General features: G+C 38.8%; 1 pseudogene; it reads left to right on the forward strand.

Annotated features, from left to right (window-relative positions):
• Positions 1 to 10,080: 10,080 nt before the first annotated feature.
• Positions 10,081 to 24,082, forward strand: LOC129242204 (jerky protein homolog-like; annotated as a pseudogene).
• The last annotated feature ends 840 nt before the right edge of the window (positions 24,083 to 24,922 follow it).

Below are 24,922 nucleotides of genomic sequence, written 5' to 3' on the forward strand. Positions count from 1 at the left end.
ATTCTTCTTTTTTAATCCGATTGCTGCACTCTTATCTAAACGAATATATTTCTAGCCCTGCACCGATTTGATGGGACGAGATCAAGTACTGAGCGTAAAACTCCAATTTGAGAGTTGTACTCCGATTTAAAGGCTGCTACCTTTCGGCTCATATATACAAGGTGGCGCAAAAGTAACCTTGCGATGTTTTTTGGCTGTAATTTAAAAAAAAAAGAAAAACTTTGATTCTTCTTGTGAATTATTTTTATTTGGTCTTTTAATTTTTTTTACATCAAGTCGAGAATATGATGTCATGTAAATGGCCGCCGCCACAGTTGATTGCCATTTGAGCCCTTTTTATGGCATTTTCCATCACTTTGGCCAAAACTTCCGGCGATAGGTCCTCACATTCTTGACGGATATTCTCTTTAAGAGCTGCAAGAGTCTGAGCCTTGTTAACATAAACCCGCGACTTCAAAAAGCCCCACAAAAAGAAGTCTGGAGCGGTCAAATCAGGCGATCTTGCTAGCCAGTGCAAATCGCCAAAACGGGAGATTAGGCGCCCGGGAAATGCATCCTTCAGCATATCGGTTGTGGCACGTGCAGTGTGTGCCGTTGCACCGTCCTGTTGGAACCACATGTTTTCCAATCTCAATTCATCAAGTTCCGGCAAAAAGAACTCGTTGATCATTGCTCTGTAGCGCTCACCATTCACAGTAACCGTTTAGCCCGCGACGTCTTCGAAGAAAAAAGGTCCGATGACTCCTCCAGCGAAAACAGCATACCATACAGTGACTTTGAGCAGGTGTAATGGCTCTTCGTGGATTATACGCGGATTTTCAGTGCCCCAGAAGCGTAAATTTTGCTTATTTACGTACCCGCTAAGATGGAAATGTGCCTCATCACTCATGATTATTTTTGATGAAAAATCATCTTCCTCTTGGTGGTTATTAAGGATGCAATATTCTCTGCAGAACGGCTACTCCGGGGTCAGCCACGCCTGGCAGCATCTCGTGTTGTTCCAGTCTCTTCGAGGCGAGCGGCTAAACGTTGCAGTGTTTCACCAGTAGGCGTTGGACGGCGAGGAAATCTGCGACGAAATTCACATTGTGCCAAAGTCACCGACCGATTATTGGTCAAATAACTAGTCAGCAATATTCCGCGTTCTGGAGCAGTGTAGCGTAAAATTGTTTATTAACGTGTATTTCGCATGTGTTTACTACACAAATCTCAAAACAGAACTGACATTAGGGGCCAATCGCAAAATTTATAGCATTTTCTTATAGGAGGATTACTTTAGCGCCACCTGTTATTAGAGCAACGCATAGACCTGATTGCCCGGGGTGATTCAATAAAACTGTGTAGTTCATTTTATAAATAAAAACACGACAAAGTTTGTTGAAATAAATTTTTTTTATTTCATGTTTTTTAATCTATGGCAACTAACGTATACTCCCTATATATATATATATATATATAGGTTGTATATGTTAGTTGAGGACATGCATATACATATATGTGTGCCTATAACTTCCCACGAATTGGAAGCATCAGGCGGGGATGCAGAATCTTCTGCGAAACGCAAAAAGAACGAGGAACGTTCCGGCCCTGTCCGATCAGCAGAATTTATTCAACAGAATTTATTCGTACGCACCTTGTAATAGCGTTACCGGCATTATTTTCAAAGAAATATGGTTGAACGATTCCCTCAGCCTAAAAACTACACCAAACAGTCACAAATAGTATAATTTATTAAACATTTATTTTTACATAGTTAGATATATTTCACGTTTGATCTAAATTAGCCGTGACCACAGATTTCCATAATTAACTGGACTTCAACGCCACCTAGCAGCTTTAACAAAACTCGAAAGCCTTCCCAAACCTGCTCATAATAACCAAACTAACAATCAATTCAATAGCTAATTCAATTCTATTAGCCATGAGCAAACAAACTTTCACATTTATATTTACATACATACTTGTGTATGTAGGTTAGGTTAGGTTGACCTGGCTGGCTGAAAGCTATCACATAAACCTATTGGTCCTTAGTTAGTACTAGTGGTACTTGTTGTACGAGGGGTGCCTTTTATATGTCGGGATTAGACAACAAAAATAAATTTTAATCATCGAAAATCACTTTATTGTTTTTCAAAATATTCTCCATGAAGATCTATACACTTTTGCATGCGTTTGAACCAATTGTCGAAGCACTTTTGCCACTCTGAATGAGGTAGCTCCAAAACATGCATTCTGAATGCCGCAACCGCTTCTTCAGGTGTCGAAAAACGTTGACCTCTCAGTTTGTTTTTACGTACGGGAATAAAAAGAATTCATTCGGTGCCAAGTCAGAACTATACGACGGATGACCCATTAATTCGATGTTTTGGGTGCTCAAAAATGCAGTTGTTTGAGCCGATGTGTGAAAGCTCGCATTGTCCTGGTGAAGAGTGATCCGTCTTTGGCGATTGGTTTTCCTAATTTCTTGGAAGACAACTGGCAAATAAATGGTTGTGTACCGCTCAGAATTTACTGTTCTGCGTTGTTCTAGTGGTACGGTTGCGACATGTCTAGTTTTTCCGAAAAAACAGGCGACCATTTGCTTGGAAGTGCTTCGTGCGCGAACAACTTTTGTTGGATTTGGCTCGTCTTGAAACACCCATACAGTCAACTGCTGTTTACTTTCGGGCTCATACGCGTAAATCCATGACTCATCACCTGCCACGATGTCATAGACGTGTTTCGAAGCCCGCGATCGTATTTTTTGAGCAGTTCCTTCGACCAATCGACACGAGCCTTTTTTTGAGCGATTGACAAATTGTGTGGGATCCAACGCGAACAAATTTTTTTGACAGTCAAATGTTTATGCAATATTGAATGTATGCTGGTCCCACTAATGCCTAAGATTGTCTCAATCTCACGATAGGTCACATGACGATCTTGCAATATCAGTTCGCGCACAGCATCAATGGTTTTCGGAACAACAACTGATTTTGGACGACCTTCACGAAATTCGTCTTGGAGTGAACTACGACCACGATTGAATTCACCATACCATCGATAAACACTGGTCCTTGATGGAGCTTCATCGCCAAAAAATGAATTAAGTTCATCCATGCAATGTTGCTGAGTTAATCCACGTCGAAAGTTGTAAAAAATAATCGCACGAAAACGTTCACGATTTAATTCCATTTTTGGACCGAGATGAATCTTTGAAGTTACTGTAAACAACACAAATAGCGCTCAAAACGTTCTGAGTACGTAAAACCCAAAAAATTTCAAACTTTGCGATACAGCTGTCAGTTGCCAGATTGCAACACCAGGGTTGCCAAATCCCGAAATATAAAAGGCACCCCTCGTATTAAGCCTGCGTCTTTTGCGAATTTAAGTAAGCCCTAAAGCTCAAACCACCAGAGACATTCTAGCTTTTCATATTTTAGAGCTCTTAGGTAATTCATTCGGGTCCTAGCTAATGCAGGGCAAGAACAAAGAAGGTGTTCCAGAGTTTTCCTCTCTTCGAGTTCATTGCAAAATATACAGTTATCATTGTTTGCGATTACTATCATGTATTATTCTTGTATGCCTACGATAGTTCTGTTTTCCTTTCTAGACAGGGCTAGTACGAATCTGGCGATTTATCTGCATTCTGTGCACACATAATTTTCGCGGTTTTGCCAATGGCTAGATTGTCTATCCGTATTTTCATGTCCGCAACGATGTCATACAATTTGGTTTCCTGGAATGCCATTATATCCGGGTACCCAACAGATGTGCAGCCCTCATTCTGCAGCAATCTGTAAAATGGGGCAAACACTAAAATTTATTGAGCAAGTTGGGCTCAGAAAAATACGTTGAACCCAGGAAGGAGGCATATAGATCTTTCAGCACGCAGTGCATAATAATAAAAACAACAAAATAAGTGCGAGTATGCACATAAATACATACAAACATATACAAATATTCAATCAAATCAGATGGCTTGTACCTGTTAACTTTCCGTCAAGGATTTCATTGAAATGTCAAACAAAGCACTATCACCTTTCTAGGCTAACACACAGGCACAAGGCAGACAAATAAAAACATGAAAGATTTTGTGAAAATGAGTGCCGCCTTTTTCAGACATCGCATTGAAAAGGAAATATCGAATGCGAAAAGTAGGAATATGTAAAATATTACTAAATCTTGTTCATTTATTATTTTATTGTTCCGTTGTAAGAGGAAGCTTTATAGCAGCACCTTCAATTGTATCGTGCACTGCAAGTAACGCAGTATCATCCGAAAATGTTGCAGTTATATGGCCGATGGATGATAGGTCTTGTGTGTAGAGGAGATACAGCAGAGACCCCAGGATACTCCCTTGTGGTACGAAAGCGCTTTTTTTAGGCAGAATAGGCATTTTCGTTTCTAATGCAAAAGCAAATAAAAAATAATTTTATTTGGCATTGAGATAAAAAGGCGTTTGAAATCGCAATACTCTATATGGAACAATGAATCCTATGTGCTCTAGTAGAACAGGTCAATCAATACATCCACCAATTATATCATTTTGCATTTGAAAAGCTCTATAAAGTTTTTAACGCTTGTATATTTCAACTCATATGTATTGCAATTGCTGGCTCGAGAGTGACTGAGTGAATGGTTAATATGTTATGGCGATCTGGTTGCTCTCAAAAACTGTTGCCTTTTCATTGCCCTCTATTCCTCGATTCTACAAAAGTGTAGTCCAACGAAAAGGTTTTGTGTACGATTCTAAAAATGCCACATTGAACTAATACAAAAAAGGTAAATTTTATTCCATGGTTGTCCTGAAAATCAGCCGACTACTTAAAGAGTTAATACAGGGTCCGCCATATAACTTTACGGAATTAAAAATGCTATAAAAAAGAAACTACTCAATATTTTTCCAAACTATTTTTTTTATTTTGAAGTACAATCCTTCTGGTTAATGATGGAACACAACTTCATTCATATGGCTGCCTCGGCTACCATACCAAGGTCTTTACGCAAAATTCGTCTGAATGATGTCTCCGAAATGTCCAATTGTTGAGAACGACGGTGAACTGATGTTCCTGGTGATTCACGAACACTCTCGGCTACAGCAGCAATATTTTCGGGTGTACGCACGGTTTTTGGTCGGTCACACGTTGGTTTGTCAATAAGCAACCCAGTTTCTCTTACTTTTTTCACAAAGTAACGCACATACGCTTCATTCGGTTCTTTTCTTCTTCCCATTTCCGTACGTAATTTTCGTACACATTCTGCAACATTACCATGATTTTCAAAGTAATGTCGCAATATTTCCCAACGTTCTTTGAGCGTATACACAACCATTTTCGTTCAGCGGAAGAATAAAACTAATTTTCTGTCAAATCAGATGACAGCTAAGTGTTACCATTCTTCAAATAATACCTAGTTCAAATCCGTAACGATAGATGGCGGGACCTTTATTAAGAAATATGGGTGCCAAGCATTGCATTGGCTTTTGCTCTTTTTTCTTCTTTATTGTAGGACTAGGTCCTGTTTTTTCATCGATAAAAATTGCAATAATTATTGTTTTTTTAATAAAAATTTAATTATTGTATCATTCGGATAGGAATCCAGACGTCAAACACTCTTTGTGGTCTTCCTTGAGGTGGTGGTGTTTCAAGTTGGCCTTTCCTACCAATATTTGCCAACCGATCGTCTCCCATTATCTTTACATGCTAGTTTCATTCTTTTATTTTCTTGCGACTCCATTTTACTACGTCAGTGTCTGCGCGCATCTCTCGTAGCTCTTCGTTTCGTTGAAGATCGCGCCTTTTGTAGCCATCTATTACTCGTAGCGTTTACACAGAAAACGTTTAGGTATACATTAACGTTCTCTAGTTTACATTCCGGTGGTGAATTTATTCGCTCAGTTGTAGTTGCATCCGCTCAAGCTTCAATTCCACATGTCTTATCTTATATAATACATGCGAACTTTGTTCTTTATGCTCATTGATTTGTTTTTCCATATAACACCCGGACACCCGTACGGCTTTTTCTGATTGATTTCGCACTTCATCAACGATATTTTTTGAAGATGTTATTTTTGTGCCCAAGTAATTAAATTCCATACCTGCTCGATGCTTTTGCCATATACGGCTAACTTGCATCTTAATGGATCCTTTGAAATTGTTAGTGATTTCGTCTTTGATGTACCTTCTGCTCAAATATGAACGAGACTGATTTAATAAAACACAAACGGTTAATTATTGTTCAATTTTTATTTTATCTCCTTCACAGTAATCACCATTGGAGGCGATACACATATGCCAACGTTTTTTTCAATCGTCATAGCATTTCTAAAAGGCCGATTTCGGTATGGATTTGAGTTCCTTCTTCGAATTCTCTTTTATGACTTCAATTATCTCAAAATGTTTTCCACGGAGCGGCAACTTGAGCTTGGGAAACAGGAAAAAGTCACATGGAGCCATATCAGGCGAATACGGTGCTTGCGGAACGATATTAACATTATTTTGGTTCAAATAATCGCGGACAAGACGTGATGTGTGAGCTGGTGCATTATCGTGATGCAAGAAGCATGACTTGTTGTCCCACAATTCCTTCCTTTTAAGACGAATGTTCTCGCGCAAACGCTTTAAAACGTCTAAATAATATTCAGCGTTAACCGATCGGCCTTGCGAAAGGAACTCCGAGTGCACCACACCTTCGTAATCGAAAAAAACAGTCAGCATAACCTTAATTTTTGAGCGACTTTGGCGTGGTTTTTTAGGTGGATGTACGGCCCTCTTTGAACGATGTGTACCACTGGAAAACACGTGCACGCGATAGAGCAAAGTCCCCATAGGTTGTCTGCAACATTTTTAAGGCGTCTGAAGCCGAAATTTTGTTGGAATAACAAAATTTCAAACAAATTCTTTGTTCAACTTGAATTTCCATCGTTAAATTCGAAAAACACACTCGAGCTTGACTTGTTTACAGTAGCACAGAAAACAAACTATGTGACATATCACGCTGAAATTTGCCATGTAAGCTTATAACAGTCCTACCAAAAAACAAAAAATTTATTTTTGCCATATGTCATCCGCGGACCGTTTTATTGATAAAGTCTCGTTCATATTTGAGCAAAAGTATCTATTTCCATGTTGTATTTTTCCGAAGATTTATCAAAAGAATATAGTAAACTTTGACCGTCATCGTCTGAAGTCGCCATGAGCACTGCGTGGTCCGCATGACATAATATTTTTACATCAGGGCTAGAAATATTAAAATCGTGTGTTACGTCATTAACATCATTCATGATTTCATCCATTAGGGTATTGGATGGGATTGGGCTTAAGCTATAGCCTTGTCGCGGGCTTGCTTCCTGTGTTATCCTTAATTTTCGTCGACACAATCTCTACGTCATGTGCTGTGCGCTTTTTTCAGTAGGCAAACCTCAAATCCTTTTACAAGGTTGATTGCAGCAATGCATAAGTGCGTTGCAGTTGATGGAGAATACTTTGAAGGCGATAATATCAATTTTGAGGACTATACTTGTATTTTGAATTTTCAAAATATTGTATATTCCGGGAACTTTTTGATCTAGGGGTATGCGTCTGTGCGGCTGAGAAGCGAAAGCATTACGTCGTGCGTACAAATCGTTATCGATGTAATGTAATGTAAAAACACGAAGGCTAACTCCACAATTTACATATTTGTTTAGAGTATAATTTTTGGCCAATTATTGTATTTTTAAATTTGTTTGTATTGTTAAGTATGGTAAAAAATGACTTTGTTTCGCAATTATTGCACACTCACCTCGCACCTCGTCTCTACTCATTTACTTATACCAGGCGCAACTCATCTACTCGATATATACAAATGCTTAATTTATTTACCTTGCTTGCCTTTTGCCTATTGTCACTGCCTTGTTCGTACATTTACAACTTTGTTCAACTGAACATATGCCCGAAATGGTAATTTTCACACTTACATATTTACTTACATATATGAATGCAGTGAAACGGCAGTAAAGCCGGTAACGTATAGTTAGGGAAGAAGGGTGAAATCTAAAATTTACGTTGACTGCCTTGTGTGCAGATGTACAGGTGATAGAATTGAATAATAAAGTGCTGGAAGGGTGTCTATAGATGAAGTCATGTCACACAGAACGACCATCAGTGGCCGACCCACTCGACCTGTCGGCAGTCGGCAAGCAATTATAGGTATATTATGCAAAGGTCTTCACGTTTCATGAGCTCTTCGCCACCTTTTTGAATAATTTTGACGGCTGCGCATCAAGTATTGTGTTGGATTTCGTCGGTTGCCTCGTTCTAACATAGGAACTTTTGACATTGAATAGCTAGATTGAGCCGCATCCAATATTAAAAAATCGAGCGTCACAACTACATATACATAAATACGTCCTTCCTTAACTTATATCATTTATCGTAGTCATAATTATTAAAGAAAAACGTCTTTATAATGCTAGTCCCTACTCGGAAAGCACTGGTAAAACTACATTTTGAGTAGATAACGCATCTTACAAAAAAACTTAGCTTGATTTGACTCTATTGTAAAATGATTCCTTATTGTTATTCCAACTATCTAAAAACGATTCAAGAGTTGAAACATGGAATCGACGTAGTCATTGGTACGATAAGTGCCGAAACTGAAAATGTTCTGAGAAATTGGATTGATAGTGTATGACTACTACTATGAAGTGAGCCGTGAATGAGATTATATTCCATGTTTAATTGCAAGGTTTATTATTTCCAAAAAAAAAATCGTTGAAAGACAGACTTAGAGTCCGCAGCCGTCCACGTTTATTAGTAATTTCTCCACTTTGGCAATTAGAGACGGAACTTGAGTCCACACTTCTGGTATCATAATGTGTATCTAGGCCCAAGTGGGTCCCTCTATACCATCATGGAGAGTGCAAACACGGTAACCTAACCTAACTTCATCTAGTAGCGTGGACCATAAATGTCTTTCTAGTAAAGGGTTTTCCAATAACAGGTGTTATGAATGCATGGATTGCGCTATCGAGAGATGATTAACGATTTTTTATAACCGAAATTAGATAGTATTGATCTGGACGACGTTTGTTTTCAACAAGACGGCGCTACGTGCCACACAAGCAACGAAACCATTGATCTTTTACGGGAAAAGTTTCCGGACCGTGTTATCTCTGGAAGAGGTGATTGGCCAACGAGATCTTGTGATTTAACACCTTGTGCCTTTTTTCTTTGGAGCCACGTGAAAGGGAAGGTCTACGCCAACAGCCCAGGTTCTATTCAAGACCTCAAAGATGGAATTCCCGAGGCTATCGAGGGCATAGGGCAGCCAATTTGCAATTCCGTTATGGAAAATTTCATGAAGAGGATATTGTCGTGTAAGCGTGGTCATGGTGGTCATTTTCCTGCTGCTATTTTCCCCTATTAACGGCACACCTTCCTCTTTATAATGAAATAAACATCCGATCATTTATACAGCGCACGCTCGATAACGTGAACGCTCTAAAACGTGAACACCCTAAAACGTGAACAGACATTTTTGTGCATTGACTACTCTAAAACGTGAACAAACCCAAAAAGCTCTATAACATGAACGATAAACGTTACAATTACTTGAATGTAGTTTACATTGATCTCAAGTAATTCTAAAATTGGGGAATCCCCTAATTATAAAATAGGCATTTTATTCGTAATTGCATGTAAGGAGTAAAATATTTAGGTCGCGGTTTTGGCTTTGCAAAGAGTGTTTCGTCTTATGTTTTCTCCTAAAAATAAGTTTTAAATAACCCGTGTGCTTGACATTAAAACAAAAGGCTAGAATTCTCGGCTTTTTAAAAAAAGGCTCATCTGTGACGATTTTAGCAAAAAAATATAATGTTGCTAAATCAACAATTTGTAACATTAAAGCGAAAAAGCAAGTGATTTTAAAATGCGTAAACAACACGTATTGTGGACCTGGAAATAGAAAAACACTGCGTTCTTCAGAGTTGCCCAAAATGGAGAGAGCTCTTTATCGTTGGTTTATCCGAATGCGAGATAAAAACTGTCTAGTAAGTGCCCTAATGTTGAAAGAAAAGGCAAAAAAACAGCATGCAAAATTAAAAAAAAGGAGCAAACTTCTTCGCTAGTGATGCATGGCTCCAAGGATTCAAGAAGAGGTACGGTATACGTCTTCTTAAAATATCAGGCGAAAAACTGTCTTTGCAACCTCAGCTAGTGGATACGTTGAAAGAAAAACTTCAAGCTAAAATGCCCGAATTGGAGTTGTGCAACGATCAGTTATATAATGCTGATGAGTCGGGGTTATTCTGGAGACTTTTGCTAAAGAAAACGTACGCGTCAAGCTTGGAGAAGAGAGCCCCAGCAGTAAGATCCGAGAAGCAGCGAATCACGTTTTTGTGCAGTTCAAACGCCACTGGGTCCCACAAGCTTAAGCTTTTGGTAATTGGAAAGGCGAAGAATCCACGCTGCTTTAAAAACTTTCAGTGTCCCCCCGACTATAAGAGCTCGAAATCCGCCTGGATGACGTCGGCTATTTTCAAGCAATGGTTTCATGAGTCATTTGTTCCGCAGGTGAATATTCCTTTTAAGATTTTTCCGATTTTTAAGGTTAACTGGTTGTTTTTTAAGGTTCCATCGTTTTTAAAGTAGAAAGCCTTAAAAATTAAAGCTCTCCTCCTAATCGACAACGCTCCTTCTCACCCAAATGAAGCTGAACTGACAACGGAGAATGGGTAAATTTCGGCAATGCTTACGCTACCAAACGTTACTCCCCTCATTCAACCGATCGTTCAGAATGCAATAAAAATCACTAAGTTCCATTACAAAAACAGCCTTCTAGCTTCAATAGCAGCGACAAAGTCTGATTTGCTCGAGTCGTTGAAAAAACTTAACTTAAAAACAGCTATAAATCTTTTGGATGCGGTTTGGTTTCTTGTTGGTGAAGCAACATTAGCTAAGTGCTGGAACAGTATTTTAGATTTTGCGGTAAACAATGATGATCCCCAAGATAATGTTCCGTTGGCGGTTTTAAAAAAAAAATGGGAAGCTGAACTCCGCACCTTGATGAGCAACACCGTCGATCTCCTTAGTCGTTTAAATCCTGGGTTCGTTCGTGTTCGCAGATATGTTCAAAGATATGTATGTGGGTTATTGAAAAAACTTTTGTTTGTTAAAAATTTCAGATTGAATTCACGTTACCAGCCATTCATGCATGGAAGGGAGATATCGAGGAGGGCAATGCAGATGACGACCATCAACAAGAGGACGAATCCGATGATGACAGCGTATCAGAGCAACTGGAGAAAATTAAGCCGACTGAAGCGGTTGAAATTTTCAACAAGGCGTTAATAATGGGCTGGTCAAGAAGACGTCGATCAAAATGATATGAGTGTGCTAAGACGGTTAAGGGAGAAAGCTGTGCTTCAAATTTTAGAAAAACAGAAGATAAAAAAAAAATGACTTTTAAATAAAATTATCGTATGACTTAATTTTCAATTAATATGTAACGAAAACAAGAATAAAACATGAATTTAAGTGTAAAAAAAATATATTTACTTAGTCTTTTTGGGCATTCGAAAACGTGAACACTTTTGTTAACGTGAACTGCCTTGGTTTGAATTAGTTCACCTTATCGAGCGTGCGCTGTATTAAAAAATATTATTTTTCTTTGGATATCAAAATAACACCTCTTATTGGAAAACTCTTTCACAATTCAGTTTCTTGGTTTTTATTTGCTTTGAAAAAATGAATTCAACTCACTTTCACTTGCACCTACTTTTCTTGCCAAGTAAGAAGCATTCAAACTTCGAAAGTTTACCGGTTTACTGTTCTAAATATCGTATTCTATTGAAACGAGCGCGGTCCGAAGGCCTCTATTCCTTTTTTCAAATGTGTTGGACGTAACAATAAGTACGCAATACCCATAATAAATCTTCTTTATTTGGTTCAGAGCAAATGTCACAAAAATATGAGTTATCCGTATTTCAACGAAATGAATTTGTACTTAAAACCTCTAAATCTAGAAAAAAGAGACAAAAGCAATATTTGAAGTAGAATTTGAGGAAATACCATCATGTACTCGATACCTATACCCGTTAAAAGTATCGATCCTACAAAAGTATCGGGGAAGTACTCAATACTTACAACGATCAGGTTCATTCTGAAAGTCACACGAAGGAGCCTCTTTGCTATTTTATGAAGTCTTAAAAATGTGCCTTTAAGATCTTCCCATTCTTCTGGCAGACTGAAATTCGTCAGGGTCTGAGGTTTGCGAGACCTCAGTGAAACAAGCTCTGTAAGCTTTTGAATGAGCAACGGAATCTCTGAAGAGAATATGTTTTAATCTAGGGTTCAAAGTTGTAACTATAGAAATGTTCACAGAGTTCAACGGAACTCCATTTGGCTGAATCGATTTGCCAGCTCCGATGTACAAGTCTTGACAAATCACTACAAATCACCGCATGAAGGACTTGAGTACAAAAAATACTCAGCTTTTTAGCAAAGTATCGAGTATTAACTCGTAGGCACTCGTATCGAAGCAACCTGGCTTGAAGTAGGAAAGATCTAAAGCTATGGTGGGCATTCATTTGGTTCCCTTTCTGTAAATTTTTTTCAGCCGTATAAATTAGTGACATCCCTGATCACACTTCAATTTACACATACATTTTTTGCTATTGATACTTAACTAATCCATTCATAAGTATGTAAGTGTATACTTTTCCTTTTTTGCCGACAATTACCCTACTTTTAATACAAATTTTGATAAATATTCGCCCTAAATTTGGTTTCCTTTTCATTTTATCATGAGGCAACCCCTAAATAAGCGATATTTTCGTGCTAGAGATGAAAGAGGGTGTATTGTGTTTGGGTGGTAATGGATATGGATAGCGATGCATTTTATGTTATATGCAGGTACGTGTGTGTACGACCGCTTGTAAATGTGTTAATCCTCCAAGTTCTATGGTCATTACAACAACACTTAACATCAAAAATAATTACTAGGTAAAAGAAAGCTAGGAAAATTATTGCAATTATGAACTTAAACAGGGATTAATAAATTTAATAATTAACCAAAATTAATAGACGCATGTCCTCATCTTAGTAAATATACGAGTGCAACTGAACATGGAATTAAGTGTGGAAAGAGTATAGTGCAACTGCAGAATTGTTATTATTGTGCTTGGAATGCGTTTTGTGGTTTCCTCCTATTGACGTTTTAAAGTTGTGAATTGCATCATCCCACTGCTTATCATCTAAATAGTAACCAAAATTAACCACAGGGAAAATTTTCAAAATATTTCGTTCCTAGTGCCTCCTAGCGCCCAATTTTCAGCATGTAAACAAGCGAGAAGGTAAAAGTTCACATTTGAAATACTCAAGATCATAACTGCTCAACCAATTTCCAACTTTTCATTTTATCTGAGGTCGCACCTTATGAAAATTATTCCTTGTTATTGACAAGTCTGAAATCGCGCTTTTCCTACTAACTAAAGTACTCCATTCGACTTTTCATCATCATCTTTTGGCAGTACAGCTCTTTATGAGCTTTGACGTGGGACCTCCATACATCTCGAACCGCTTGCGACTATTTTCCAATTCCTTATCCCAAGTTTATTAATACTCGGTCCATCTTGTCCTCTGCCTTCCTTTTGCTTTAGTGTTGATGTTGTTGTTGTTGTTGAGGTGGTTGAACATTTCTGAACTGAAATGCTCCTAATTAATGACCAGCACCGTTTTACTACCATTATCTCGTGTGATGATGATTTTTTTGTTTCCCCAAGTGAGATTCATTTAGTGACGTCCAAGTATAGCAGCAAATCCTTTATCTCGATGTCTGAGATCTCCTTAATTTGCTGTAGGAAAGGCTTACCGAAGGATCGGAGTCGTGCCCTGGCTAGTTCCGGACATTCACATATATAGTGGAAAAGACTTTCCTTCGCCCCTTCGCCCCTTCCACTTGACAGCTTGAGCCTAGCTGCATGATCCCCTACTTTCCAATGTCATGTAAGGGTTGCAGTGATGCGTGAAATGTTTGGCCGAGAACATCCTAGCAGGTCATTCGTCCTTTGGATTTTGTATGACGGCCATGTGTTTTTTGTTGTAATACATGTAGGTATTTGCTTCCATCTTCCTTCGGCTAAAGCATGACAATGGATGCTTTTAGTGTGTTCAGTGGGGGGAGACTGCCACCGCCTCTGCTATATCTAGTGTGGAGCCCTTTCTTGCTAGCTCATCCGCTATCTATGACCGGGAACCCATATCAGAGTAATTTCAAGCCAATGGCTGAGCAGTTTCAGCTCCTCTCTACACTGTAGGACCAGTTTGGATGAAATGTAGTTGGAGTCTAAGGCCTTAATAGCTGCTTGACAGTCTGAGAAGATAGCTACTCTTACACCAACTTTCTTGTAGACTTCCAGTGATTTGCATGCTTCTCTCATCGCTAAAAGTTCTGCCTGGAACACGGTGGCATAATCAGGAAGACGAATTGATTGAGATAGGTTGAATGGCTCCGAATGGAAGCCAGCTCCCACACCACAGTTCATCTTAGAACCATCGGTATAAATTTCGATGAAGTTGAAGTCGGGTACTGTGTAGTCTGATCCGTCTTTGAGCAGCGAAGGTCCCTGTAGGAAGATCTTACTATGACCGTACGACCTTTTTGTCCAGCTTCCTATGTCTCTGAGTCTCAACGCGCTACAAGTAGCTATTGTTTTAATGTGTAATTCTAATGGCAATAGATGTGTTAGTACATTGAGCGCTTCAGTAGGACTGGTGCTCCTGTACACGCTGTTCTTTGTATCTTGTTCAGCTTGGTTTTATTGTATTTCCTTTCTGTTGCAGGCCAACAAACTAGTGCCGCATATGTTAGTATTGGCCTTACAATGGCTGTGTAGGACCAGTTGGATAGTTTTGGTTGGAGACCCCATTTTTTTCCTAACATTCTCTTACACGTGTAAAGTGCTATATTCGCTTTATTTACCCTGTCCAGGAGAACCCCTAGGTATTGTGCCTGTTTGGTTAGCGTGAGGCTGACGCCGTTTAGTTTTGGGAGATTAAAGTTTGGCACCTTGGTTTTCTTGGTGAATAGCATCAGTTCAGTTTTTCTCGGGTTTACACTTAAACCACTTAAACCACACTTTAGTGTTGAACGCTCCGGTTCTACAATTTTCTTCTGTGCCCTCGTACCATCCATTCTTATTATATGACCCATCCATCTTAACCGGTGCGCTTCGATGAAATGTATAACATTTTCGCCATTTATAAGCTGATCTAGGTCGTCGTTACCCCATATACGCCACTCGCCGTGATCTTTATTTACCCCAAAAAAATGTGCAGACTATTTATCGTTCAAAGATTTGCAGTTTTGCTTTATCTGCCAATTAGCGTCCTTGATTCAGCTCCATAACATAAGACTGGTCTAATGTTGCTTTTGCATAGAATCAATTTGTGTTGTCGGTTTATTAGTTTCGATTTGAAGAGTTTCGTTAGTGACGCGTACGATCTGTTAGCTGTTTGGATTCTCCCATCGATGGTGAAGCTAGTTGAACTGTCTTTACTCAGTTTGAAGCCTAAATAGGTAAAGGATTCCACGATATCAAAAGAAAAATCATCAATTTTCAGTTTGTGTGATGTTGGGTTTTTTTACCTGGACATCATTATATATTTCATGTTATCTTCGTTGATTTTAAGTCCTATTCTACCAGCTGCAATTTCAATATCCGCTAAGGTTGGATTTATGCTTTTTAACGTGAACATAGGTACTTGTACGTCCTTTTTGCGTCACTTATTTTATCGATGGCACATCATAACATAAGGCTGAATATTGTTGATGAAAGCGTAAGCCCTTGCCTTACTCCAGTTATAATTCTGAATTTTTTTTGTTAGGTCCTCTGGTTATCCTCTTGTACTGAAATTCAGAGACATCTCTCATAAAGCTCCAACATCTGCGAACATAATCTTCCTTGGAAACGCTCCTTAAATGCAGTGAAATCTGAGTGAAAGCGTTTTTCGTATTCGTCACTATATGAAACTATATTTTCGGGAAAATATCTGTAATGTGAGTGAAGAAACTGCTCAAACTTGGGGCTTCAGTAGAAGTTTTTCATGGATTAGATAAAAAAGAATGATCTTCAATTAGCTTTCTAACGTCTGGTCTTACGAACATTCCTCTATGATTTTCACCTCACTGAGCTTGGAAAATTTTTGCAAAACCATCTTTGTTCTATGCCTAAAAACTGTGTTACCCAAGATTTAGACATAATTTTACATAACTTACATATGTAAAACCTACCTACCATACGAGCAAAATGTGTTTCTTGTTACCCAAAATTCAAGTTAACTTGGAAAACTTAGATAGCTCCCGAGTTAAGTTTCTAAGTGCAAAGAGAGCCGTATCATATCAGTTTTTCAACTATTTTGAATAATATTCCTCAAAGTATGCCATACAAAATTTATTTTTCGTTCAAATGTAAAACATAGGACAACACGTCAAAGCTAACTGTCGAAAATAAAGACAAAGCAAACAAAACAAATCATTGTAAACATGATGCAATCGAGATGAAATGCTGACTAACAATCTCTAAATTTCTACGAAAAATAACTTAAGTCTAATAACCTAAATACTCTAAACGTAAACTTAAGGGGTTAGTCTACTTTGTCACTTTAAAATTTTTCAATTTTTTTTTTTTGCATAATTTGAAAGTATATATATCCAGAAATATTGTGTAAAAATTTTAAGAAAATCCGAGCACTCTAACTATTTTTTTTTTACCTGAACATCATTTCGTCTACCTGCGCGTATAGCGTGCATTAAAAACTTTAAACGCGTTTTTCTCAAAACAACGTTTTCAAAATCTAGCTCCACTGTATCTCAAAAACTAATCAACCGATTTTCATAAAATTTGGATCACCTATTCTAGACATAATTTGCACCAAATTGACGCTCGGGGGTTTTGAAATTTTAAATTTTTACTATATATTTTTTTTAAATATGCGAAAAAAAAGACCGTTCTATCAAAAATTTTCCATTTTTATCAGCCATTTTTTTTGTCTTCATTAAAACCTAATATCCGAGGGTCATTTTGTAGCCAGTATCTTACTGAATCTGAAACATTTTGATTTTTTTGTTTCAGACAAGCCGTTCTTGAGTTCTGATGGAGCTGCCTCACCAACCCATGTTTGAGACGTTACGCTTCACTGCTATTTTTTTACTAAAAATACTATAAAATTGAATAAAAAAAAATTTATTTCTGAATTTTAAGACTTTGTTTAATAAATCAAACAAATTTTATATTACTATCATTTATAGTTTTCTCAAAAAAAAATCACGAATATAGCCTTTTTTTCGAGTCTCCAAAGTAGACTGACCCCTTAAGTTACGTAAGACTTAGGTTGCAGGCAACTTCCACTCTGTTGGAGTTGAAGACGAAAAGTAAATATTATATATGAAAGTGATCACAGTGCAAGTGAATACCAATGGCGGCCGGTTCTACGTTACCAGAATGAATCGGGTTTTCCCCGACCAAGGGCTGCCGCCCCAGTAAACTAGCCCTGTCTAGTGAACCGTCTCTCTCTCACGAAGATTAAGACTTTGCGCAAGCGGTCAGCTTGAAACTGTTCAGTACCGTTCAAACAAAGTTTTTCTCTCAGAAACAATTGCTCATCTGAAGACGAATCAACTTTAACTGTTATTACATCACTTCGTTTTTCACTATAAACACTCGTAATGCAAGCTTCGCCATGCAAGGTTCATGCCAAATAAATAAGAGCACTCATTTTTTATATGTTTTTCTTCTCAGTTTCATTGAGCTCGGTAACTATAGGGTGGGCCACTTAAAATTTGCTTTTTGAATCGGCTATAAAAAAAAACTAATCAATATTTTTTCAAACTTTTTTTTTATTTTGAAGATTGAACATTGTCATTTATGAATAAAAAATAATATCGTTCAAATGACTGCCTCGGCTGGCTTACAGTAGGCCTTTCCATCAACCCAATTTTTAAGCACATTTTCGATTGTTTGGGCTCCAATTTCATGAATGGAAACTTCGATTTCGTGTTTTAAAGCATCAATCGTCTCTGGATGGTTCGCATAGCATTTGTCCTTAACGGCCCTCCACAAAAAATAGTCCAACGGGCTTAAATCACAGCTCCGAGGCGGCCAATTGATATCGGAATTTCGGCTGATTATTCGGTTTCAAAAACGGAAGCCAAAAGTTCGAGTGTAACTTTGGCAGTGTGACAAGTTGCACCGTCCTGTTGAAACCAAATGTCGTCCATGTCATCCTCTTCAATTTTTGGAAACAACTCGTTGAGCATGTCACGATAACGCTCGCCATTTACTATAACCGTGGCTCCTCGCTCATTTTCGAAAAAATGGCCCGATGATGCCGCCAGACCAAGAACCGCACCAAACAGTGACTCGTTGTGGATGCATTTGCTTCTCTACAGTAACGTGTGGATTTTCTGAGCCCCAAATCCGACAATTTTGCTTATTGACGTAGCCACCGATGTGAAAATCAGAAAAGAAGATGAAGACTCACCCCTTTGGTAATAGGTTTTCAATATTTCCCAATTTTGTTCAAGCGTATAGCGTCCCATTTCGTAAATGTCAAACCTTTAAGTAAATTATGAACACATTTGACATGTCATTTGTGTTACCAATCTCAAAAAAATAGGTGGTTCAAAAAGCAAACGCTATATGGCCCACCCTATGCTACTAACAAAAATTTATCCCTACCTAATGTACCTCAATGGTGGATTTTTTTATGCTGGAATCTGGTGCTGCAGACTACCATGTTTCGGGCCCCGGCGAAGTCGATCAGCCTCTGTCCGTTACCGGATGTTTCGTTGTGCAGGCTTAATTTTCCGACTGTGGGACCAAAAATTCCTTCCTTGCCCACCCTGGCGTTGAAGTCGCCAATCACGATTTTTATGTCGTGGCGGGGGCAGTGCTCATACGAACGCTCCAAGCGCTCATAGAAGGAATCTTTGGTCGCATCGTCCTTCTCTTCCGTCGGGGCGTGGGCGCAAATTAGCGATATGTTAAAAAAACGTGCTTTGATGCGGATTATTGCGAGACGCTCGTCCACCGGAGTGAACGACAGTACTTGGCGACGAAGTCTCTCTCCCACAACAAATCCGACACCGAATTTGCGCTCCTTTACATGGCAGCTGTAGTAGACGTCGCAAGGTCCTATGGTTTTCTTGCCTTGCCCCGTCCATCGCATCTCTTGGATGGCAGTGATGTCAGCCTTTGCTCTTACGAGGACATCAACCAGCCGGGCAGAGGCACCTTCCCCATTAAGGGACCGGACATTCCAGGTGCATGCCCTCAAATCGTATTCCTTATTTCGTTTGCAGGGGTCGTCATCAGTTTTGGAAGTTCTCATCCGAGGCTTTGTTGCTGTTTTCATTGGGGGGGATTTTTAAGTGGCGGGTCCCAAACCCAGCGCACAACCAGCTATGCTGGGATGCTTCGCCTTCTCACGTTAGCTCACTCCCGAACGGGTGTTCGAAAGCTAACCAGAGGATACGTGGGCTAATCCCGGACGTTGTGAGCTGCTTGAACCATATGTAGAAGAATCGTCCTGGCCACTCCCAAGTGAATGGCGATCAGTAACTTTCCCCACTTGCGTGGACTTCTACACATGGAACCATCCTCAAACGAAACTTAAAATAAATACATATTTACGGTAAGCATATCGCTTATAATCAGACTGGACCTTGAACTTACAACATACTGCAAATGTAGTTTTTAAAGATGCCACTTCAAATTAATGTCACATAAATATTGTTGAAAGCTTATTGAATTACAAAGAAATTAATCATATGATTTTCCTAAGGCTGGATAATTCAATTACACATGTCTCCTATTTCGCAGTTTGTCCTTAAGTCTGTTACGTTACGTTAAAGTCTAGAGTAATTAATACTTCAAATCTTAGCCTACGCCAAGGATGATAGAATACGTGATTGCGCCTTCCGTCAGAGCCCATGAATAAACGAACAAAAAGAAGGTGAATTGCTTGTTTGTGAAGAAGAAAAGTAGGCGAAAGCAAACCAAACACAAAAAGTTAAACGCACACGCACTCATGCTACGTCGTTTTCTGCATAAAAACGTAAAAAACTGCTTTTGGTGGCATTATATTAATTTGTGCTTTCACAATTTTACACATGGCACTTCGTTTTCATTAGTGGGTTTAGTTTAAGTTTCACAAATCACAATATTACCAAGCCATTCACTGAATTTTCACAAACATGTAATTTCTTCTCCTTTTGTTTGTTATGTATTGGAAAGGTAACTGACGTCAGACTTGTCAAAATCACGAAAAATAAAGTAACTGTTTTGGGAAGACGCCACCTTCTTTATACAATTCTCAATTCGCCTTGGGCTAACGTAGCTCTTCAAATGCTACTAATGGCATACGAAAATTCTAGTCGAGCTGTCCGTGCTGCACCCTGGTACACAATTTTCCAAAACATTTAACAAATACAACCAGCATAGAAAATATGCTAGTTTTCGGAGCATTTTCCTATAAATAAAAATTAATTTCGCAACAGTTACGCCTCTTACAAAACCCCTGTCGCAGAAACCCTCTACCCAACCACCACCTCTTCCGACGCAGCTATGATTTTCGCACTAGAATACAATTCGAAAATGAGAGAACACAAAAAAAGACAAGAAATTTACCTCCTATTAAATAAATTAAATGACAAATTGGTGGCAAATGAGATGAGGCGCAAAAGCATGTGGAACGAATGGTCGACAAGCCAAAAGATAAAATGGGTGGAAGTGAAAAATGTGGAAAATGCCAGCGCCTGGTGTTTCCAGTACCGATCACACAACGTTACAAAACAACCCTCGTCGAATTCGTTTAGAAGAACATTCACAAGTAACTTTTTGAGTGCTGTAAAAAGGCTGGTAGTGTTTATTTTTGCTCTGTGATTGTTACTGCTTCACGATTATGTTGCACATTATTGCAACTACTTAACACCTCATCCAACTGTTCGCCCATCGAATGCAGTGAGAATTTGCTATTTTTTCTTTTATTTATGAGTAGTTATATATGTATTTGTGCAGATGTGCATGTATGTTTCTCCTAGTGCATCCCTCAGGTTGTGGTGTCGATGCGCACACTATTTTGTTTTTTCATACTTTAAAAGGATTTGTCATTTATTTACTTCAATATTGCAACCGAAACTCTGCAGGGAAATCAAATGAAAATTTATTATCAACCACTCTTAACTGTCAACTACATATAAGTAATTGAGTAAGTGAATAATATTTGATTTTCCTTAATTCATTCAATCGCCACTTTTGCATCTCCCTCGCTATATTTCTCACTCTCTCTCGCCTAAGCCCTCCTTTCCCCTTGTCATTGGTTGCCACGTTGATTAATGCCGCGTTAAATTTCAATTCAGGTTTCATGCAACAAACATCAAACAGTCAGATTTACCACGAAGCTTATTTTGAGTCATTCCATTAGTAGCTTTTCAGTAGATGCACTTAAAGCGCAATATGCGTGTAAATACATAAGTATATGTATGTACGATCTGAACGCACAAAGGCAGGTCATTGGGGGGATGTTTGCTTTTGGAAAATGTTTATGAGATTCTATTATCTGATCACCAGTATATAAGTTTGTTTAGTCAGTCAGCATCCATGGAGAGACCAGACGAAATGCAAAATCACCAGGACGTTATGGCCCACCTACAACCTCAAGCAATCGTCGACATTGATAAACCTGAAACGACGGGACGCCTGGAGACTAACGGCAGTCATAACTGGCTTTTGGTCTATCGCAGAACAAGCAGCAAAAATGGGTATCCATCACAATACATACTGTCACAGTTGTAAACAACCAGAAAAAAAGGAGACAATCTTCCATTTCCTCTGTGAATGCCCTGTCCTATGGAAGGACAGAATGTTAACCCTGGTCCGACCGCTGTTCGAGTATCTCGAACAACTGTCTGGCTTAGAGGTCAACAACCTAATAAGGTTGTTAAGCCGCACAGACTGGATATAGTCATGCTGTAAATAACCGCTAAACAAGTTGGTAACGAGGATGTGGCAATAAAATGCTGCGGAAGCGCTAGTTGGATTCTGGAGGAATCATCACTTTAACCAACCAACCAACCAACCATTCAGCATCCAACTGCTCTCATGCATAAGCAAAGCTTGGACGCTTCTAGCAAAAATATAATTAACTGCCAACTTTTTTAAATCTTACACTGATTGCAGCTTTTCCTGCTTTAACCTAACCTTGTCCTATTTCTTAACGGCTCTCCTTGTCCGAAGTCTCCAGGTCACGCGGTGCTGCGTCGTCTCTTCGCTGACGTTTCTGCATCGCATGTCGTTTTCAAAGGTGTTTTTCCAGGTTTTTGGTGGCCTACCTGGCACTCTTTTCTCGACCTCTATCTACAACACTTGCCTCACTACGTAAACCTCCGGTCTTCTCATAACATGGCCCTACCAGCGTAGGCGGTTTTCCTGGAGCTCAGAGCTGGTTGATGCAACTTTATTGTTACCAAGAATAAAGGTGTTTTGAATCTTGTCCAGCAGTGTAACGGCGCTGGTGCACTTCAGCATCCGCATTTCTGCCGCATGCAGTTTCAGCTCTAGTTTACGTGGAAATTGCAGCCTTTCCATTTTTTACTCAGTCGCAACGCCAGTTCAAACAAAGTTGAATTTCTTTGGTTTTTACATTGAGTTGCATACTATTAAACCACCAGGATTACCTTCAATGATGAAGGATCAATCAAGAAAAGAAGAATTACGGGAACTGACTTGCATTATTTTTTGCATAAGATTTGGACTCTTGGATGAAGTTTTAGTTCAGTGGGCTTCATTGAAACATTAACTTAAAGAATGTGTCCACTTTAGAGAAATTGATTTTAGAATGTAATACGAAGCACATCTCTGGGGGAGTCTACGTTACGAGCGCAGATATAAAATTTCACTATAAAAGTAGAAAAACCGACTATGAAACTAAGCCAATCAAAATGTAGAGTATGCAAATCTAAAAAGCTGCAAATTGACTGATTACTCCAATCGTTGGCCGATTATGACGAGGTGCGAATAGCAATAACACGGCTAAGGAACAACGAAGCCGCGTGAGTAGACGGACTGCCGGCTGAGGGCAGCAAGGGGCTGGTAAGGTAGATGTATGCATCAGCTCCTATCCAAAATATTATCGAATGAATGCATATCCATCGATTAGAATTTAAGTATGTTATAAATTCTATCAACCAACTGATTGCAACTTATCAGTGTGTGTTTAGAACTGAAAATCCCACAATTTAACACAGTGCGGCAAGTCTTGGAAAAAGCCCCTGAAAAGCAAATCGACACCGACCATTTTTTCGCCAATTTTAAAGCCGCTTTCGACAGTACGAAAAAGCGTTGCCTATATGTCGCGATGTTTGCATTTGATACTCCCGCAAAACTAATGCGATTGTGCAAAATGACGTTGTTCAGTATCAATCAATCAGAATTAGGAAGATCTCTCCGAGCCATTTAATACCAAACGAACTTTCAGAAGAAGATGACTCTCTATCGTGTGACTTCTTCAACCTGATGCTGGCAAAGATTGTACGGGTCGCAGAACCTAATCGATTGATATAGAGGTCTTAATAACCGGGCTATTAGTTCTGCCTTTTCTAAGCTGGTTAAAAAAGCGAAGCGAATGGGTCTGGTGGTGAACGAGGACATGACGAAGTACCTGCTGTCCATAGGATTAAACAAACAGTCGACGCACTCTCGTATCGTCACAGAAACTTTGTTTACTTAGGAATCATTAACACCGATAATAATGTCAACCCTGAAATCCAACATAGAATCTCTCTTGCCAACAAGTGCTACTTTGCACTAAGTAATAAAGTACTCTCTCAACGAACAAAACGAACACTTTATAAATCTCTCATCATGACCGTTGTACTATAAGTACATGGCACAGAAGATTGGACGATGACAACATCTGATGAGTCGTCCTCTGTTGGTTTGATCAATGAGGAAAATAATATTTGGGAGATTTTTGAACCTTTGTACGTTAGCCACGGCGAGTATCGTAGACAATGGAATAATAAGCTGAATGAGTTTTACGGCGACACGGACATAGTGCAGTGAATGAAAATCCAGCGGCTCCGCTGGCAAGTTCATGTCGTCCAAATGGATGCAAACGCTCCAGCTCTTAACCAGCTGGTGGTAGCTACTACTCTACGACCTCCTCTGAGGTGGAAAGATCTGATGGAGAATAATTTGGCGTCAATTGTGTGTCCAACTAGCGGCAGTTTATACGAGAAGAAACTGCTTGAAAGCTTTGCAAAACTCGGCTAAATGCAAATATGCAAATATTATATTTTACAAAGCGCAGTAAAATAAACCATTTCTTTCAAGAACGGAAAATCTTACCTTTTACACAAGTTGCTGAGGAAGAATGAGAAAGTGTTTTTTCTGCTATTATAGAATCTTCAAATGCAATCGTTTATTTTCTAGTGAAAATAGAGAAAAGAAACCTGGACACTGGCAAATTCATTCCAAAATTTATATCAGTTCTCTGAGTTTTCCAACAATAATCTAATTTGCGGGTTTTTTCCACTTCAATTATTAGTTTTCCCACAAACATTGTGATCGAAATTTAAAACCAATATTAAACACAAATTCAAAAAAATTTCAAAAAATTCGGTTCAATTCGAGCAATTGTAAATTTAGAAAATTAAAAATAAAAGCATAATTAACTAATCAGATATTTAAATTTAAATTGAGACCAGACCAGTGCCTACACTTGAACACAAATACCTCTGTATGTGCGAGTACATAATTTTGGTCGCACATAATTCAACAGTAATCGATTTATTGGTCCGATTTAATTGTTTTGCAGTTGACCTGCATAGAGGCTTGTAAACACAAATTTGAAAATGTCATATGATTATCGGCATATGAATATTTGCATATTAGAGTAAATGT

Source organism: Anastrepha obliqua, chromosome 3, assembly GCF_027943255.1.
Source record: "Anastrepha obliqua isolate idAnaObli1 chromosome 3, idAnaObli1_1.0, whole genome shotgun sequence".
In the NCBI taxonomy this organism is placed as follows: Eukaryota; Metazoa; Arthropoda; class Insecta; order Diptera; family Tephritidae; genus Anastrepha; species Anastrepha obliqua.